This window comes from Phalacrocorax carbo, chromosome 7 (assembly GCF_963921805.1).
Source record: "Phalacrocorax carbo chromosome 7, bPhaCar2.1, whole genome shotgun sequence".
Taxonomy (NCBI): domain Eukaryota; kingdom Metazoa; phylum Chordata; class Aves; order Suliformes; family Phalacrocoracidae; genus Phalacrocorax; species Phalacrocorax carbo.
The window spans coordinates 52,807,259-52,827,653 of record NC_087519.1 but is presented as its reverse complement, the minus strand read 5'-3'; the positions used below and the strand labels follow the sequence as shown (position 1 = coordinate 52,827,653).

At 41.3% G+C, this 20,395-nt stretch overlaps 1 long non-coding RNA gene across 1 annotated transcript; it reads right to left on the bottom strand.

The window, feature by feature from the left end:
* Positions 1-8: 8 nt before the first annotated feature.
* LOC135314413 (uncharacterized) lies at positions 9-17,282 on the bottom strand. The gene is made up of 9 exons (XR_010373924.1): positions 17,074-17,282; positions 12,052-12,155; positions 9,587-9,671; positions 8,378-8,598; positions 7,113-7,183; positions 6,173-6,411; positions 3,377-3,592; positions 1,806-2,055; positions 9-380 (listed from the first exon to the last, which is right to left on the bottom strand). It is a non-coding gene; the product is annotated as an uncharacterized LOC135314413 (long non-coding RNA).
* Positions 17,283-20,395: the final 3,113 nt, after the last annotated feature.

The window sequence follows — 20,395 nt, the reverse complement described above, 5'->3', positions numbered from 1 at the left end:
TAGCAGAGTCATACGTCTAGAGAACAGCCCTTCTTATCTAAGCTTTACCAGGAGGCAAGATGGAGCAGGTGCTGAATGTTGCTCCTTCGAAAACCACACAAGTATTTCAAATAGAATTTCTAATAGTTGATACCTTAAGGTAATGGAAAGACTTTTGAAGAGGGTTTGTTTTTTTCTTTTCTTTTCATATTTTTTCTTTTCCTAAGGGCCTTCCTTTTCCATGATAGTTTGTTAACTACAGTAGTTAGCTGACTTTCAGTAGGTTCCTGACAACTGAAGTGAGATGAATTCCTACCTTCGTAGTTCAGACCACGAGAAGGGCCCTGTCAGGTCTGGCCTAGGCCATTAGCCACTCTCCAGTAGTGACCAGCAGCATACACCTAGGGAAAAATATGAGAATAAGACTTTGTGACTCAGGCAGAGATTATATCTTCTAAATCCTTGATGGATTTTTTACCTTCCATCACTTTGTCTGCTGGCCTTTTAACCTTAGATATGTTTCTGGCTCATAGCTATGAATTCAACTAGATGTTTAACTAACTAGTTTATCTAAACTAACAGTTTAACTAGCTGTTGGAAAATTATCTCCTGATTGTTTTGAACCTGTTACCTAACCAGTCCACTTGTCCCCTTGTTCTATTTTGAGAAATAACAAACCATTTCCTCTATGAACTTCTCCATTTACAAATGCACAGACCTGTGTCGTATCAACTTCAGTTATCTCTTTTCCAGCTCTAGGCTTCCTTGTCTGGGGTTGGTTTCTTCTTGCCAAATAAGTTATTCAATATATTTGCTCATCCTTCTCCCTGACTTCACTTCTTTTACTTCCTGTTTCAAGACGAGAACGGATCTAAATAAATACTACCCAGAGACCCCTTACTTTCTTTGAAGGCTGCAGTGATTTTTTTAATAGTGCTGTGTAAAAATGACATATGTGAAATACAGTGAAATGTGTTGGAGCCTTCCAAGACCGAAGATTAAGTAAATATGATTTTACTCTGTATACTAAATCTGCTGATGAAGAAGCTAAGTTCTCATCAGCGACAGTTACAGTAACTAGCTTGCCTGCTTTTCTCATGCTGGGGATAATTCTGCCTTGGAGATGTTACCTCTTGATATCTTTTTTCCACGACAGATGTTTAAGCTGATACTTCCTTACATGACAAGAGTGAAAATAGACCTAACATCAGTTGCATTTGATGGAAACCCCCTGATATCAATGTAACTCGTAGGGACCCCTTTATCTTACCTCTCAGACAGTAGTTTGGCAGCCCTATATGTGATAACGTAAGAATAATTGCTTATTACATTTCTGCTGTAACATACAAGCATTGTGTAATTCAGCATTAATGTCTGACAACCCAGCTGTCATCTTTCCAAAAATACTTGCTGGCTGACTACTATAGCTTCCCCTGCTTTTACTTCAAACCACAGGAAGAGATTCTGCTCCGGGGCATTTTGACAGGGTGTTACCTTTTGAAATGACAGATGTTTGTGCAGGAACTCGCTGATGGTTTTAAGGCTTATGCACACGTTTCAATAAGCAAGTGCTAAATTACTTGCCAGGTCCTGAGTTAAAGTTCAGGCTAGGATGTCTTCTAGAGAAATACGTCAGTGACACACACAAAAAAGTTTCAGAGCACCTTTTGAACAACAAGGAAAGGCAAGTAGCTCTGGCTTAAAGGCTTATGCATGTGAAAGGACACTGAGAATGTATTAAGTAGATGGAGTTGCCATTCTCTGCCCTTCTCCGTTTCATTTCCCAAGAGAAATACTTCCAAGGGGGGACACAAATAATTCCTCACCTTATAAGGGATTTTATTATTTGAAGTAGTATGATAGTCTTCATTGACCCAACTTTGATTTGTAAGCTGATGATGAAATTAATTTGGCCTTCGGTATAACCACAATTAACTTCTCCGGAAGGGAGGTGACACGATGCCGTGCAGTAAAAACCGTCTCTCTGCAAGGAGCAGCACAGGGCCTTACGTGCCCTTTGAGGCTTCAATAGACTTACGTCAGACTGAAGTGGTTCGCCTGCCTCCGGCTGGTCCTCTGCAAAGGGTGGAATTTCATCTTGGAGGATAAATTATGGAAATCCTTTTGCATCAGAATGACTATTATCTGATGGGGGAATTTAATTTCTCATTCAGTTTCCATATAATGGACCGAACAAAGAACTGGAAGATGACACTGATTGAACAGTGTTTAATGTTCTTTGTTTAGAAAGTCTGGTTAACCTGTCACTGCTAAATGAATGTGTGTGTTGTGTCTGTGTGTACTTTAGACTCTGTCTTGTATTAATAAATGGAAGTAGGATAAACTACTTGAGCTTTAAAATTACTTACAAGAAAATACACGAAACACTCCTCTCCCTCTTTTAATCTGGCAATTACTTATTGAATGAAAGGGTGAGGAGGAAGAAAGAGAACGGAAAACCAAAATAGGGATCCCAATTTTTTTTAATATTCTGAAAAATCAGTCTTCTGCCATTAAATTACTAGAACACCAATCTGAGGACTCTATTTCTAGGAAATTTGCTCAGTAGGATCACTTAAAGTCATTCTGGGATTACAGACAAGCAAACATAGGAAAATAATTCAGAAAATTAGTATGAGCTGTGGGGAGGCAGTTGAATAAAAGAAAAATACAATGCCATTTACATAAATAAACTAGAAAATATATGTACCTATATGTACGCATATGCATACAAAAACCCGATGAAACTTCGAATTTGCAAACTGTTCTGTGCAAAGATTTTTTTTTCTATCTATATAATCTAGTTCTTGGAACAAAAAAAGACCACTTTAAGCAGAACAGCTTTGCAAGATAGAACCTAACAGTATTTCTCCTTATGCCAACTGGTCCATCCCATTCAGTTAACCACATGATTAATTTTAAGTTTGGATAATAGGAAAATAAAATGAATTTAAAAAGCTCAGTTGTCTGACACTGGAGTTCTGATGCAGTCTGATCCTGTCTGCCTTGTTAGGAGCTGGAAAGGGTCACGGGCACTGGCAGCATTGATTCCAGCTACTGGAAGGAAATTTTATTGGAACAATTTTGATTTTTTTTGACAAAAATAAGACTTTTCTGTATGAAAATTACATTTCTCCTTCCCCTTGTCTTCTTTAAATTACACTCCTCCCACTGTACCTCCTGCCCTAGCTGGAGAACCTGAAGCAAAGACTCCCTAGCTGCTGGCTTGGAGGCGCCTGCAAATGCCACCTTCTATGCACATACCAAGGGCTACACACTTAGAATCACAGAATCATTAAGGTGGGAAAAGACCTCTAGGATCATCAAGTCCAACCCAACACCCCCAGGTCTCCTAAACCATGCCCTGAAGCGCCGCGTCTACACATCTTTTAAATACCTCCAGGGATGGCGACTCCCCCACCTCTCTGGGCAGACTTCTTACATGCTGCTTCAAGGTACTTCATAATTATTTCTGGCACATTTGCAGGTGAGGAAGGCAGCAGCAGCAGACAGTTAGCAGGGCAGTAGAGGAGCTATTAGTAGATCAAGTTTTTATTTCCTCCTTTTCCTCTGACCAGCTATTCAAAGCAGTATGAAAAGCCACAAGTATTCCCTGGAGAGAAAAAAAAAAAAAAAAAAGAGAGGAAAAAATCGAAGCATTTCAACATTAAAACACTTTGACTTCTTTGTTTGTTAAAAAAAAATATTTAAAAATACCCTGTATATTTTTTTCAGAGCTCACACTGCTTTAAAGTAAAGCAAAAAAAAAAAAAAAAAGGAAATTAAATATATTTTTTTCATTGGATTAGATGGGCACCTTTGAAGCAATTCTTGCCAGTCTCCCCACCGACTGCGAAGGGGCTTGCTTGCAAAATTCTCCTGAAGCGCGTGAAGCAGATTCCTTTCGCACGAGCCCGAACGGGAGGTGCACACTGAGCTCGCACATCGCGCTGCGCTCCCTAAGGGGGCTGCGTGATCAGACCAGAGCTAATGCAGAGTAAGCCCCCAGCGTGCAGGGGACAGACCTCGGCACCAACTGTTTTGCTCTAGATTCACTCGATGGAGACGAGCCAGGCCTCGCCTGTGCCGTCCCACGGGCAGGGATCGTCTGCAGAGGCCAAGGACCTCAGTGGAGGCACAGCCGCTCTACAGACACAAACATTAAAGAGCCGATGCATTTGTTTGGCTTTGAAATTCAAACAATAGCGACATTTTAATAGAACGATAGCTTTTGAATTTCTTTAGGGCAAACTAGTAAAGTAGCTGCATGTGGAAGGCTTTGCTAACAGCTGGAGATAGTTGAAAATGCACCCTCCTACAAGGGTAGGAAAGAATTGGCCCGTAGCCCCTGCAGTATTGCAGAGATTTGAGATAATCTTGGAGAAGATACAGGCTTGCTTTGCACATATGTTCTAATTTCAGAATAAACTGCAGCAGGTGATGTACTCTCCGGCTCCACTCCTCCCTTTTTTTTCTAAGGATTTGGCGTTCTCAGCGGATACCTGATGGTACACCGAAGAAGGACGTGTATCCTAGGAATGGCAAGTACCAAGCGGCTTGTCCCAAGCCATAGCTGTATGCAGGGTCGCTGTAAAAATGACAAGCTCAAGAAGACTCAAGCACGCTGCGTATGCAATTCAGGCTCCTCCGCTTGCCCTCCATTGCAGTGCAGAGGATACCCAGCCTTGCAATCCTCACGAGGGAGTTTCAGCTGAGCCAGGCGCTCTCGGAGGCAGCCTCCGTCACCTCTCTGCAGGCAGCTTGCTGTGCGGGCCGCGCGCGCGTGCTGCTTTCCATCGCCTTCTCCAGGGAGCCTTACGGCATCTTCAGGGAGGACGAGTGACAGTGCCCCAACAGTAGTTCTTAATTATTTTCCAACTTTGACAATTAATAACAAATAAGTCCTGTCTAATCAAGTGGGATTTCAAGTCCATGGTCTAAACTTAATTTACTGTACTTTCATAACAGTAATTCTTTCCTTTTCCTTTCCCTGAAGGCACCCTCTTCCTTGAATTCTGGGAGGTGAAGATTAAGCTGACAGATGGTATCAGCAGAAGAATGATTATGAGTTTAAAAAACCTTGATATTTTGGCTTAGTACACCATTTTTCATGCAAATACTGACATGGATATTAGCATCCAATTAAGAAAGTATAAAACTATGCCATTCTGTTACAGTTTATGTTACAATCATTTAATGTTTCATTAAAAATACTGTGAAAGACTGTTCTGAAAGGGATAAAAATCAATGATGTATATGTCACTTCTGCTGCTTTGCTGTTCTGCTCCTGTGTGGTCATGAAAATGGGCTATAGATCCCTTTAAATTATTCTGTTAAGCTGAGTTGCTGCTCCCAATTTTGGGTCCTATCCTTACTAAAAGGACCAATTTACCTCATGACACGCTACCTGGTGTTAAAGTAGTGCTAGTAAGGTAGAATCAAAGAATCATAGAATCATAAGGTTGGAAAAGACCTCTGGGATCATCAAGTGCAACCCACAGCCCAACACCCCCATGGCTCCTAAACCATGTCCCCAAGTGCCACCTCTACATGTTGTTTGAACCCCCCCAGGGATGGGGACTCCCCCACCTCTCGGGGCAGCCTGTGCCAGGGCCTGACCGCTCTTCCAGTAAAGAATTTTTCCCTCACACCCAACCTAAACCTCCCCTGACACAGCTTGAGGCCGTTCCCTCTCGCCCTGTCACTGGTGACTTGGGAGCAGAGACCGACCCCCCCCTCACTCCAGCCCCTCTCAGGCAGCTGCAGAGAGCGAGAAGGGCTCCCCTCAGCCCCCCCTTCTCCAGGCTAAACCCCCCAGCCCCCTCAGCTGCTCCCTCAAAAGCCTTGTTCTCCAGTGTTAAGTGTTAACTCTTCTGCAATTTCCCTCCACGTGTCTTCACAGAGTACTTTGACGCAGTTAAAGTTGAAAGGCTTCTGATGAACCCAGACTGATTTGTTTCTCTAGGTTCTAAATGTGTATCACTTGTTCATTGGACAAGGCCTGTCAGCAATACGTGCTAGCCAGCAATTTAAACACCAAAACCAACTGGTGATCTCCATGAAAATGTTTTTAGATGTCTTTTCTTAATTCCAGTGCATCAGGGTAAGAAAATAAGGAAATAAAGTCCACTCAGAAGTCTGAGGAACAGTCATGAGTAGGTAGGAAGAAAATCAAAGCCAGTCAGACATTTACCTGTGGCTGTGGGGGTGACTGCTGGAGACATTATTTGGCGGCACGCATTTCTTCGCTTTTGTGAGGTGTTTGTTCTATCAGTAGAGGGGGAAACAACTTTTAAGTTAAAGAATTAGTACTTAAAAACTTAAAGTCTGATTTTTTGGCCAAAGGAAAGAGACGACCGGGACTTCATGCTAGCCTTCCTCTAATTTCCCCATCTTTTGTAGTATAGAGGCTCTTGTGAGGCTCAGCAGTGGCTAAGGAAAAGGAGAGATTGTGAAATATCCAGGGAACTGCAGCCCAGGCTGGGAACCCATAGATAAGAACAAAGACGTTAATCAAACTAACACAGACACATAGATGACACTATTGCAACATTTCTAAAATATTTTTGTTGCCGACGTTTTCAGAAAAGACAAGATTATCAAATAGCAAGGTTTGATTTTTGATTTGGATTGTTGTTCCTCACCCCCCACCCCCCCCCACCCCGAGAAAACCCGTTTTCTCAGCACTTCCACTGAAAATTACACTCGCTGGTATTAGAAGTAACGCTCTGACTTATCGTAGTATCACTACATTCACATCACGTTTTAAAAATAGGGAATAAATGGAAGGGAACTTCCCAACCTCACACTGATGTGAAGTCAAATATGAAATACACTATGTTTATTGTAGTAACTTCAAAATCTTTCATCCGACTTAAGTATTTCTCCCTGTAAAGAGCATTACCTAGTTCGCTAAAAATTAAAATCAAATTCATGCTTTGGAATGTCTTTCCAAAGTTTTCTAATGAAATGTCTTGATAATTTTCAAATATTTTCCAAGGTGGTTTTGAGTCAAAAAAAATCAAGCCACTATTTTTCATAAATGTCAGGTTGTTAATATGCTAGATTTTGCTTTTTAACCAAGAAAGGTGTAATGCAAAAGCTCCTGACCAACTATAGCTATATCAATGTACCTTTTTCTCATAGACAGGCAGAAGGTATAAATCTCCTCCTTCTCATTACATCTATTGTCAGAGAACAAAACCTAATAAGGAAAATTATTCAAATCTCATGAAATGCTGTTTTGATGAGAAACTTTTAAAAGTTTAGAGATGCAACCCCATGATTTAGTAAATTATTTAAGCGTTACATGACAGATAAGCCGGGGCAAGCTAGCACACACTGTTAAGCACAGGCCATAAAATAACGCACCTTAACCATCTCCTCACAGACTGCACTAACTCGCATTAGTCCTCAAGTTGAGAGCACGCGCTTGGACCAGCGTCAGGGCCCGACTTACCAAACTATCAGCTGATCAGCTCAACAAGCCTGCAATTTCTAGGCTAAGAAATCTGTGACACGTCTCCTTCTTGCTGTCTTTTTTCCCCTTTCTATGAAAAGTAGACACCGATCCTGCCTCCTGCGGCTTCTGACATACTGGAAAGCAACCGTTGGGCGTACGAAGGGTGACTGACCTGTACGGATCAGTCTGTAAAAACAGTAGTGGAAGTTGTGGGTGGTGAAAAAGAAAGAGCGCTGCCACGCAGTGTTGCACCATAACTAGCAACAGCTGGGTTGCAAGTATTGCTTGCGGGTCGTCGTCTTTATTCAGAGGTATCAAACTCTCCAGTGGGCAATTCATCACCTCTCTAATCCTATTAGCAGTAATGGAAAAATGCCAAGGCATTTTCCACAAATCTTCATTAGGTCTCTTTGAATTCATATGGCATCCAAGATTAGAGTGCAACCTTAGTCAAGAACAACGCCTGTTAGTCAACCAAAAAATCCAACCCTGTGTTAGAGAGGCATTGCCAATCCTAGTGCTAAAGCACAAGGACGACAGAATATCAAAGCTTTTTATTTGGAGATGTTGAAGCTTATTTGTTGTATTTATTTTGCACATGGGTCAGTAACAAGATTGTGCTTTGAGTCCTTGCTACGGAGGCAAGCTTCACAGTAACTCCTAGGAGCCATTACCTTTGTCTCTGATAGCAAAAGCTACTTGAAAATGCTTTAAGATTTGAAACACTGGTAGAATAACCAGTCGCCTGGCTGATTTTGCAAACTCCTCTTGTAAAATTTTCAGAGACTGATGTACATTTTCATGGTTGGTACGGAGGGTAGGAAAAAGTGTGCTTGCATGCAGCGGCTAGAAGCTAGACAAATTCAAATTCAAAGGAGTCTATTACAGATAGGTAGCCAGCAGGACACTTTACCTAGGGAAGCAATGTATACTTACACGCCTAAAATCTCTGTAGGGGTTACTCATTTCATTCAAAGAGCAAATATTTTAAACCTTTTCTTCCAAAAAGTCAAAATGCTGTCACCTCAAAAAGGATAAAAAAAACCCAGAACATTTTTTCTTAAGCGGAATATTTTGACATCTTCTTTGTCCCATTACTTCAGGCTTTTTTAGCAGGTCCCACGACGTGCCGTGCTCGCCCCATTCCAGGAGGAACCCTGCGGGAACCCAGCATGGACAATGTAAAACAAAGCAGCTGCCTACTCTGTAGAAAATAAAGAACGTGGGGAATCATGCTGCACCGTTTAGTGCCTCCTGTGGTTTTTATTCGTCAAATATAAGTCAGCAGTCGTACAATATCATTTAGTCCTAAGTGACCTGTTCTTTTCAGGAGGGATTCAGCCACAGGATGCAGGCGGGGGCTGTTCATCAGGCTGGAGATAAGGATGTAAGTGAATACTCTGCTGGATCAGCCCAGCGCCGAGACAGAGGTGAGCCATGAATAAAACTTCTAGCCTCTCTAAAGGGATGCGCCTGCCATTTATCTCACACTGCATTCTGGCAAACAAAACTCAAGGGAGGATACATTAGAGAATAATCAGACGAATGATCTGCAGAGGTTCTTATGTTAATGTTATCTATTTACCCTCAAAGTATGCTTTTAGCTAAATGCCTTTTCAGTTCCCTTCCTGGGCGCCTAGATGAATAAAAGGGTGATAATGGCACGTTCATTATTTTAGGAACGTATTTACACCTTAACGAAAGGGCTCTTGGGGGGCACAAAAGACTGGGATGCAAGTGCTTAAACTAGTAGAAAAATATTTTGTGGATTGTGTAAGAAAAAAACATAAACCGCTCACCAGGCTTTCATCTTCATCTTAAAGAAAAAAAAACACCAAACAGTAATGAGATTGATAAAACAGCAGTCAAACTTCATCCTATCATTGTGCCCTAGAGACTATTTCTATAAGTTACGAGGAAGGATCCTGCAGTTGAATTTTTTGTACAACCAGGAACTGAGGAATTTGTTTCCATCCATGAAATCCCACTGTTTTCTTGTGTGACAAACATCATCTCCTAAAATGACGACTGACTTGTCTTCAAATCCATAGAGCCACCACAACAATGTATTTAAAAACTTGGGGCTCTCTGATCTTAACCATTTTAAATAAGGTTTATCTGCTGTGGTACATTAGATTTACTTACGAGGATATGGAGTGGCCAAGTTCTGGTCTCACGTTCTTCTGGACAGTTCTCAGGTCAGTAACCAGCAAGACGCAGGCTCTGAAGTCTAACAGTGGAACACAGTAAGGTTTTTCCCTTCAGAGGGCCCTTCTTAATTTGGCATTTGGTAATAGGAAAAAAAAAAAACTTAGGAAAAAGGAAAACTGGGGTTGAAATGCAAAGTCAAAATTTAAAACAATGCAAAACACTGCAGCATGCCTACATCTGATCTAAGGAGCCTACAGAATTAGCACAGTGAGCATATGTTCATGTTCAAAGATAACAGACATTTTTGATAACTCTCCCTAAACTCACTTCATCTCCGATTTACATATTTAAATGTTCTTTTTTTTTTGAATGACTGAAATGAGGGTCATCATTTCATCATTTGTACGGGAATATACATCATTTGTACAGAAATATACACGCAGCTTTCATTTACGTAAATGTTTAACTACAAATATTGCACCTCAAATCTTACACAGTAAACCTGTATCAAGTTGCTCATTTTCTTATCCAGTAATTTTTGTAATGTATAATTATATTTTCTTTTCCTGCATATGTGTCAAAACTCTGTCTGCATAAATGATACTTGAATCTCATTCCTCCACATCTGAGTTCACTAATTGTTGGCTCTTCTCCATAATCTTCATTTTTAAACTCCTCAGCAGAGTCCAACCTGGACAGGAACAATCTAGCTGGCTTAAAGTTTTTTATCAGAACTTGTATGTTTCCGTGAATAATTTAGGAACGTCGTAATTCTTCTAGCACAAGCGTTTTCTGCTGAACGTTTCTGACTAGCTCAAGTCTTAGCCATGACTAAAGACCATTTGGTCTGGACAGACAAACAGGGTGATCTAACAGCATAAATCCCATAATTCCATTAAGAGCATTGGTAAATGCCTAGAAATCACAAAATTATCTTAAAACATTGTAGAAGCTTCTTCAAAATGTAGATGTCTCGTTTTTCTTGTTATATGTGGCACTTGTAGGAACCATGGTATTTGTGGGAATCACACAGGAACAATCGCAATTTTACTTATAAAGAACTAATTTTAAAAGTCAGGCCTTCCTAAGCAGCTAATTGTGCTTAGTTATGATAAATAACCAAGGCCTAAGTACATTCTGCTAAATGTAACATTTCGGCTGTGACAATTTCTGTCTGGTATTTGGCTAAAACACGAAGCAATATTTCCAAGCTGGCCTTTGCTGTAGATGCGTTTCCATCCAGAACCAGCTAGCCCTTCTGGCTCGCTCACATCTCCAGCTGCACCACTAACTTGGAGGCTAACACCAGACTGGAAGCGGGGCCTGACAGTGCTCTGTACATATCTAAATGCTTCTTCTAACTGACGGGAAAAGTATCTCCTCCCTTTAGACTTATCTTTTCTTTGCTAAAGCGAGCCCTGGTTAGGCTCCTAAAGTCAAATTCCACATCAAGATATCACAGATACTCTTATTAGGATGGATAGATCTCATGGCATTTGTATGAGAAAAAGCTGGACATCTAATCAGGTTCGGTTTGGAGCTGCACTTACGTTCCACACGTAATTATCCTCTGCAGGCTAGGGGAACTTGCCAAAGGCGCTACTGTAGCTTTTTATAGCAGGTTATGTACTTGCATTTTATATATGACTCTCTAAAGAGACTTCAGGGCAATACTGGAGAAGCAAACTGCATTAGTTGCCGTGCCAGTGGATATGCAGCTTCCATGGCTTCAAACAATGTTTTCTCTTTCTTGGGAAGTTTTAAAAATCCTACATGCATTTTTTCACTTTGGCTACACTGTTAAAAGCAAACAAAATATCGTGTGCAGCATTAGAACGTATGCGTTAGCTCTGTCATCATTCACGCTCCTGGTTAACTAAATCCCTGCGGTCATTTGTCAGCGTTAGGAAGCACCCAGCGCGAGCGCAGCCAACCATGCCATTCGAGGTGCTGAACGCCGTGTATACCTGCCTTCCCAGAAAGGCTTGGAGCAGTGGATGAGCTCATTACGACTAGAGGGTTAGATAAGCATTTTGAGGCTTTTTGCTATTTTCATATTCAGTCCTTTGCACTGGCTGCCAAAGGCGCTTTCACACTGCCAGGAGTGAACAGGGATTAATTTGATTCTTTCCCACTATGAATACTAGAAAAAGTACCAAAGCATCTCCAAGTATTGTGATATTAACTGCCCCTTCTGTACACGGGACAGTGGGGTTTTCAGACGAATCAAATGATCCCTCAGTTCTTTTCCACTTGCTGCAGGTCCTGGTCCCCCCACTGGCAGAGCTATTGCCATTGAAGTTCTTCACCTCACAGTAAGGACTGCAGCAAAAGGCACTTGGGCACTAGTAGGTCTCACTCCTGTAATCTGTTCCCTTCTCTCAGACCCATCCCCTCACTCACTCCAGTCTCAGGACTTTCTTTCACTTGCCCTTAACACCACGTTGTCTATTACCCACCTCGTTCCCTCCATCGAGAGGCGAGAGCAGCGGAGCCGTCCGGAGGAGAGCAGCACTGCGGGGCATGCTTTCATTGACGGTTCACCCAGGAAAAGCTGCTTTAGCTGCAAGGAGAGAGAAGCAGGGATAAAGGCTCATCAGGGCTGGAAGAGCACAAGGTCCGTAGCCGGTTGCCCGAGAAGGCGCATGTGTATGTTCCAGATTACATGGCACAGCTACCGGAGAGGGGATTTTTTTTTTACATCAGGGTGTATTGAACACCACTCTGTATTCATCAGCTCCACAGCCAATGGTGAAGACACCACCATTAAAACAAGAGGTTTAGGCTCAAATGAATGCTGTGCATTTTAGAAGTGGTACCGGTGAGATAGGCTCAAAGTACTGCACTGAGAAAAGGTTAAAATTTAATGTGTACGATAATGGTTAGGACTTCACGGGACTCTGATATTCTGATAGAAACTCCTTCTCCCTCCATATTTATTTTCTCTGTCCTTGAGAAAGGGACTAGCAAATATTTCAGGTAAAATGACGTAGAAATAATGTTGGAATTTACTACCAAAACTGAAGAACGAATGTTATCCAAAAAGGAGTAAATACACTCTTTCAAATATTTAGTTGATTTCTACAAAATATAATAAATCACTTATCAACGCAGTGGGTTTAGTGCTAAAGAAAATACCTTGTTTTTATGAAGGACATGCCACTCAGTGGAGAAAAAAAGCCCACTTGGCTGGCAGTGAAGGCCAGACATAATTGTTTTTATGTATACATAAAACATATATATTAAAAACCATATATAAAAAACCATATATATATGTTTAGTAACATTTGTGAATAATAAAAGGCCGCTACACGGAAAGTTTATTTTCTTATGATAACTATTCATTATTCACAGCAAATAAAGCGTCCTGTGGTTTATGGAAAGCAAGCGATGCCAGCTCTGTAAAGAGACAACTTAAAAAGCAGCAATCTGAATGGTTTCCCATTACAAAATCTTCCTTTACTTACAAAAACCCTCCAGCCCCCACCAGGAAAAGGAAAAAAAAGATGGAAAAAAAGTTAAAATTGTTAGGCCACGTTCAGTTTATGGCAAAGCTTTCATCGTACCACTGCAGGCCGGCCCTAGGTCTGAAACCATGAAGCCAATCTGCAGCTGGCTGTCTTCGGTGTTGGATGGAAAGGGTGCTGTGATATAGATCGGGGCATGAATCTCCCTTTGCTATCTGGAAATGTGGTGAAGTGAAACACCTTAGTAAAGAGATCAAAGGTCCTATAAACAAATGTGGCGTACACCCCAAGGAAAATAAATTTCAGGTTTAATCCCTAATGAATTAACCTTTATTTATTAAAATTAGTCAATCCTTTGAAATAATATTATGGAACTTAAGTTTTCCATCAATTTGGACCAAGCATTTTTTTCATCAAATCGGGAAGCTCCTGCTTCCTGCAGCAGTGGGAATGGAGAAAGTCAGACAAATGAACCGAGAATTGTATGGCTGTGTCTGGACAGCATCAGTCTAGTAATGTCAATCAGTTGCTTCAGTTCTTCCTAAATCTGTTCATTCAAAATTAAAATTGGAAAACCTGAAATTATATCTGTATCTTAGACTTGCTAAAAACTCTCCTACGAAACCTTCTAGAGCTACTGAACGTAAGGCAGCAAATGTAATTGTGGCTGCCGTAATATACCATGAATGAAAGGAGACTAAAGGCAATGGCAAGAAGGATCTCTAGTAAAGCCTCACTGAAGTGCATTCAGTGAATTTAAAACAAACACCCCACCACAGAAAATGCATAACAACTATACTTAAGTCCTGGATAATGACCTTCTCAGATTGCTGTTAAACTGGTCTGTGGCACAGTAATACAGCACATAAAGCTACAGATTCTTTTTTTGTAATCTCAAATACTATAAAAACGTGATAAACCCAAGTTCCCCATGTTCATATAAAAGAAAAGCGTAATTTTCAAAACGAAGACCTATATTTGAATTTCACTTTTTTAGGAAGGCTTCAAATCTCACAAGTATAAATTTTTAAAAAATTATCTTGCAACAGAAAGAACCGCTCTTTATTTGTTTCCTTGCTCACTTATGTCCAAAAGCCTACTGACGTTTCACTGACCTGCATCAAATTAAGTTCGGCTGGGAGGCCGAGTTTATTTGCTTTCTTTTCTCCTAGGAAAGCTGACCTGGTTATTGAACTTGTCTCTATGGTAAAAACCTAAAATACACCCTCCTCGGCGCTGTTATGTTCCCAAGGCATTCACAAATGGCACAGCCCTACTTCCCTGGGTTACCAAAATCTGCCTATATGAACGCCTTAAATGGAAAAGCGAAGTTAAAGAAAAACCTTTCTAGCATTCTCATGCTATGACGACTAATTTAACTTACTGCTTAATCTGACAAATAAGCAAATATTTATTGAATAACTAGTCATTAAATTGTAAAAAAATCATGTATCGGGCTTAACTAGTTTAGTTGCCTCCATTTATTTACCAGTCTTCATTTACCTACAAGAGTATATCGCAACTCTTCATCTTTTATCTTCTAAATATCAGACAGTTCGATATTTGCCCGGTGTCACCCTGTGCTCAGTATAGAGTTCTATTACAGAAGGGCGAAATGGGTTTTGCAAATATAAACTATCCCAGGTTGCCTTCAGATCAGTACAACGCTTAAATGCCAGAGTTGTTATAACGAAACTGATAATTATCCCACAGACAAAAAGAACACGCGGAGGATGAAAAAGGAGTACGCTGCAGCGGCAGATTTGCCACAGCGAGCTGATGGACAGGCAGCTACTTCCCTGGCACGCGAGTTCCTCCATAAACACTAACAGTTGGACTAACTTCAAAGTTGGCTTTTTTTTTTTTAAGCCTTAAATATATGTTTATGCAAACAGCCACCATTTCCTGCACTAGGTGGGAAATACTGCAAATGTTAGTCAGCTGAAAAAAAAAGTAAAAGCTCTTGCAGTTGCCCCAGCAACAAAGACACTTTCCAGGAGGCATTTGATGTAGCTTTGTGTCTCACTGTCGATGTATTTCCATGTTTTGAGGTTCCAGCGAAGCGATAAAAATATGTATATTTCTTTAGTTAAAAAAGAAAAAAAAAAACAAAAAAAGAAGAAAAAAAATTAAAGGACTAAAGATATTGAATATTTTGCATTCACAGTGAATTATGATTCACGATAATCCTCACTTTGTTTTGTTCATTATCTGGGTTCTGAAAAGTAGCATGCTGCTGCCTCAGTCATGTTTACAGCCCATGGTAAAACTGCGTTCTCTGTGAACAAAATCCTTCACTTTTCACTTGCTTGTTTGTTTTTAAGCGCAATATTGCTCTTCAGTTAGGCTGCATAATAAAAGCGTGTATAATAACAGCAACTTCTTGGTTGTGTTCTTTAGACCGCTGACATTTAGAAAATGAATTTAAAATAGCAGAACGGTTTCATAGACTGTTTTCAATAATAGTAGATGGTCACAGTTTCACTCCTAGATAGTATTTCTAGAGCGCCTTTTTTTTTCCTAGAAAGACTTTGTAAGGGTTAATTACAGATACAACCATTAAAAAATTATATCAGCATATGTATTTAAATGCCTTGAAAGTAAACTACCATTCGTAACAAAATTATTATTAGTAATATTATTATTGCCTCTTGATGAAGGAGAGATGAAAGCTGTGGCATCTGGGTGTATGACAGCTGTAAGGGGGTTTATTTACCCGTATCTGTACCAGCCAAAGGCCCTGGGTGATCAGGTAGCTCGCAGAGCACGTCCTCAGTCTACCACAGGGTTTTAGATGACAGAAAGAACTTTGGCCCTGAGAATCGTTTCTGATCCCAAACCCAGAACCAATTCTCAGGCTGCTCACTTAGAATTTTGCACGACAAAACTAGATTAAAAAAAATATTTTTCCAAGGTTGTGCATTTTGCTCACCTGATCAGGAAAAATAACAGAGTGCGTAAAAATGATCATCCCTTGAAACACAGCGTGAGCATTTTCATCATCTGTAAGAGGGGCGAGATCAATAGTTAATTACCTCACGATGCAGTTGCGAGAACTGCCCGAGGGCTCCACATAAAGGGCCGCGGATCAGTTAAAGAGAGATCAAATCCTGTTCTTATTTAAGATGTGTCAACGCCTCAATATGAAGGTGTGACTTGGGCAACCAAGCATGCTCGACACCTCCCCTGGGCCCTGCAAACAGCAGTTAAGAAGCGACGCTTCGGTACGGCCTTGCACAGCTTCTCGGAGGGTGCGAAGCACGAGGCGCGGCGGCGGCGGTGCTGCCATGCCGCAGCCTGCCTGGGCTGCTGCTGATAGAGGTGCCGCGAGGCACTCAGGCTGCTGCCGTACCTTCATTCTGCTGCCAGCACTTACCTTTAAATGACTTGTTGGAATTATTCCAGGTATATCACAGTGTAATAAGAATTGGAAACAAAGCATTTATTGAACTACATGGTTTATATACTACTTTGTGTCCACAGACTAAATGAATCATTACTTATCTGCTGAAAAACGTTCAGCATGTCTTGGATGCTATACATACAGCAGAGTAAGACATTATTTGAAAAAATTAAGCTTGGGTTTCTAAAATATCAAAATATTTATATATTTCATATTTATATACATTTTTACTTTCTTCTCTTCCTTCTTTGAAATTACGTTTTATATTTGCAGTTGAATCATTATGCTAAATTCTCCTTGGCACACAAACTCGTATCTCTTTACAAGTCGGTTGGCTGCTTTATAGTGCATCACTGTATTTGGAGAATCACAGCTGGTGAGAACTGGCACACCATGCAAAAAGACACAGAATATAGGATATTTTAAGTTCTGAAGGGGGCAGTTGGGGAAAGACAGTGGAGAACCCTTGTCAAACACAAAATGCATGTGCAGAAATTACTCTGTGCCAGGGAACTCCGGATACCTCAAGAATGCTGCCTACAGACAGCGTACTTGAAACCCCCCCTAATAAAGCAGTTTGAAATACAGTCACACCTGAAGAAAGCTCTCACCTTGGCACGCAGTGATCATACTCTGTCTCTCTGTTCAACTAAAGTCACTGTGAAAGCTTCAGGGTGCTTCCGAGGCACGTGGCACACTCAGGGGCACGTTCCCCATGCACTGGTGGGCACTGGTAGTCTCCGTGCATTTCATAACAGATGAAAATTGCAGCACATAACATCTAACAGGAAATACGGCAGAGTTACCCCTGCATCAAAAACCTGAAACAAGGGACAAAGCAAGAAATGAGACAAAGTCTGGTCAGAAGCTTCAAAGCTGAAACAAAGGCAGCAGGCATTAGGTCTGCATTATAAGAAATCAGTATGCTCTGTTGCTATTTCTTAGTGACAATTATCTGTTGAGCCATGCTTGGAAGAGAGGTCTGAAAGTATTAAAAAAGTGGTGAAAAAAAGAAAATACTATCTGTAGCGCTAGGTGTTGATACTTTTAGTCCTGGTCTTCCTACAGCCAGCAGTGACGTTACTATCTCTAGATGGCAAAAGTCGTCACTCTGACAATGCAGTCTAGAAAGACTGGACAGGTTGCATCTATGTGAGAAGTTTTATAAGACCAAAAGCTCAATTCATTTGTCATTTCTGGAGAAGCCAGCTTCATTCGCACTGCACCTGATGATCACTCTGCAGACCCGCACAAGGACACATTGTCATTGTAGCTCCTGGAATTCAGCCTCCTTCACCAGCAAACTTAAGGTGTGAAGCCACTAGGATTTATGACGATGTCTTGATAAATTCTGGGCTGAGTTTATTTTAAAAAGAGCTCTCTCTGACATTGCTAAGCAGTAAAGCAAAACTTCATTACTACTAAAGGTAAATTGCACTGTACCCAGGTGGCCAAGGAGGCCACCAGCCCCCAGGCTTGTGTCAGCACTGGTGTGGCCAGCAGGAGCCGGGCAGGGATGGGGCCCCTGTGCTCGGCACTGGGGAGGCCCCACCTCGAATGCTGGGCTCAGGTTTGGGCCCCTCGGGACAAGGAGGGCCTTGAGGGGCTGGAGCGTGTCCAGAGAAGGGCAGCGGAGCTGGGGCAGGGTCTGGAGCACAAGTGTGCTGGGGGGCGGCTGAGGGGGCTGGGGGGGTTTAGCCTGGAGAAGAGGGGGCTGAGGGGAGCCCTTCTCGCTCTCTGCAGCTGCCTGAGAGGGGCTGGAGTGAGGGGGGGGTCGGTCTCTGCTCCCAAGGCACCAGTGACAGGGCGAGAGGGAACGGCCTCAGGCTGCGTCAGGGGAGGTTTAGGTTGGATATTAGGAAAAATTTCTTCACCAAAATGGTTGTCGAGCTTTGGCACAGGCTGCCCAGAGAGGTGGGGGAGTCCCCACCCCTGGAGGTATGTGAAAGATATTTGGATGTGCTGCTTAGGGACATGGTTTTAGTGGCGGACTTGACAGTGCTGGGTGGGTTAAGGCTAATGGTTGAATTAGATGATCTTAAGGGTGTTTTCCAACCTAAATGATTCTATGGTCTCATTTAACTTTAGATATTTACGAAATATAGCCGCCACCATCTGAACTAGATTTCTGGGTTCCTATTGTAGTCAACAGAACTCTAGCTGGCGCATTCAGTGGGCTCTGGGGTACTATTCATCTGTCCAAATGCAGGCACCTACTATAGGACGATGCGAAGTATATTTTAAACAGCTAGTTTTTTTTTTAATTTGGTATAAAAAAGAGCCTAGACCATCTGGATCACTTGCCTGTGCCTATATTATATTCCTTATGTAGTCACCTTAATCCCATCCTAGAGGACCAATACGTTTCAAGTACAGATTAGGATAGTTTATGGACATCCACAGGTAGAAAAAAATATACTATTTTACATAACTTCATGCTTTAAGTCATAAGCCAACCACCTTAAGGGCAAGAAATACCATCCGAAGAAACAATATCCTTAACTGCGTCCGACAGAGCTTCTAACAGCTTGTTATAGACACCAGGGTAAGGACATTGGACTGGCTGTTTAGACATAGTCATGCCTGTCCTGTTGACTGCATCAACAAAGCATTTTCATACAGAAAGGCATTCTTTCAATGGAAAAGGCCCTGAAAATAGAAATGTTCATGTGGACCATTCATTTTTAGAACAGTTAATCATAATTGATCCTTACACAATGAATACTAAATAAGAGTTATTATTAATAATGAATAATAAGAATGAATTATAATGGTGTGTTTATTAGGCTATCAATAATTAACAGGGATTTGCCATTTGTTGTAAATACTGTTGCCATTTCTGTTGCAGCTTTGGCTGGTGCAATTTATATGGTAATTTTATATGAAACAGCACCAATTACAGCATGGCTATTACAATAGAGTAGGAGCAAATGATGACTTTATCAGTTTTGTTAACTTTTTCATTTTATTCATTGTTAGCACAGCCTGCAAAGTAAACACAATGTAGTGAAAGGAATAAAGAAGTTTTGTGCAAGTCTAATAACTCTGGCTGGGAATCTAACTTCCCCCAGGCAATCACACGGCAGAAATGAATACATCAGGGCAGACACAAAGGCAGGTGGGTCATCATTAGGATGGAGCAGAGAGAAGCATATCAGGGTTTCTGAACTATAAATGCCTGCTAAAAGTGCCACCAAAAGGGTGGAGAGGCAGAGAAACACCCCCAACAGCCATGACAACAGAGGGATAGAGCAGGGCAGGGACCCTCCATAAGATCCAATTGTTTAGGTAATGCCAGGGCCAGATTTAACAGCGGTGTGGCTGGAGCAATGCATGCGCACAGCCTCCTACGGCACGTGTTCCTGATCCAGACAGCACTGTCAGTGGGTGGAGAGCAGTGATAGCGTGTGTCTTCTAAAGCTTGTTGATTCAAAACCTGCTGGAGCTTGTGCTATCAATGGGAATACAAAGTTATCAGACTATGGGAAAAGCTAACCAGAAGGGTGATGACTTTCACAGCAGGAAAATTCAGCATAACCACCTTCTATTGGAGTATAGCTTCTATTGAAGTCTAATTCAGTATTTTTTATGGAGAAATAGTCTGCAATATAGGATCGCTACTCCTTTGGAAAAAAAACAGTAACAGTGTAAAAAAACCTTGTAACAGTGAAGATCTTGGATTTCAACTCTATCTATGAAAAACCAAAATATTACTGAATGAACATATACAGGAGTTATATTGACTGGCATAAAAAACATACTAAAAGCCTGAAATATTATTTGAAATAAAGGACTTGGAAATATTTAAACATTCCAAAGGTTGGGAAGTTTGCCATATATATCAGTGATCTGTCTGAATGTTAACGTTACAGACTGCCTCTAATTTAAAAGGAAAAGCATTTCCAATGTGTTCCAAACCTAATAATTTGTAAA